This window comes from Penaeus monodon, chromosome 27 (assembly GCF_015228065.2).
Source record: "Penaeus monodon isolate SGIC_2016 chromosome 27, NSTDA_Pmon_1, whole genome shotgun sequence".
NCBI classification, from domain to species: domain Eukaryota; kingdom Metazoa; phylum Arthropoda; class Malacostraca; order Decapoda; family Penaeidae; genus Penaeus; species Penaeus monodon.
This window is the reverse complement of record NC_051412.1, coordinates 15,679,782-15,680,227: the sequence shown is the minus strand read 5'-3', so window position 1 is coordinate 15,680,227 and position 446 is coordinate 15,679,782. Positions and strand designations below refer to the sequence as shown.

Below are 446 nucleotides of genomic sequence, written 5' to 3'. Positions count from 1 at the left end.
GGGGGGGGTAAATATGCCCGTGTTATAATACGTCTAATAATGACGGTGTTATTGATTGCGCGAACGTGGTTTTACGAAACTAACGTGAATCTGAATCATATATATATAAAAAGGGAAAAAGGGCAATTCTTATCACTTGCGCAACCTGAAATGAGTCAAGAGACTGACTTTTTATGAGGTCGTGTTGTTTTTTATCTATAATATGTAGCCTTGATTTAACGCCGAAAAAATGATCTTAGCAACATCTTGATACCAGAGAAATATATAAAGTTATGACCCCGCGGTTACATATATAAGTTATGTAAAGGATGGTGGAAAGCATAATTAATTTGAAAAATACCAAGCATATCATCGCACTTTTACTGTTATCGTAATAAATTCATTGTCCATGACTATGATAACGTTTTTGTGATAAGGATATATATATATGCATATGCATATGTATG

At 33.4% G+C, this 446-nt stretch overlaps 1 protein-coding gene across 1 annotated transcript in view; it reads left to right on the top strand.

The window, feature by feature from the left end:
* The window catches only part of LOC119590620 (flocculation protein FLO11-like), a gene marked incomplete at its 5' end in the record, with an annotated part of 30,565 nt that overhangs the window by 15,836 nt on the left and 14,283 nt on the right, over positions 1–446 (top strand).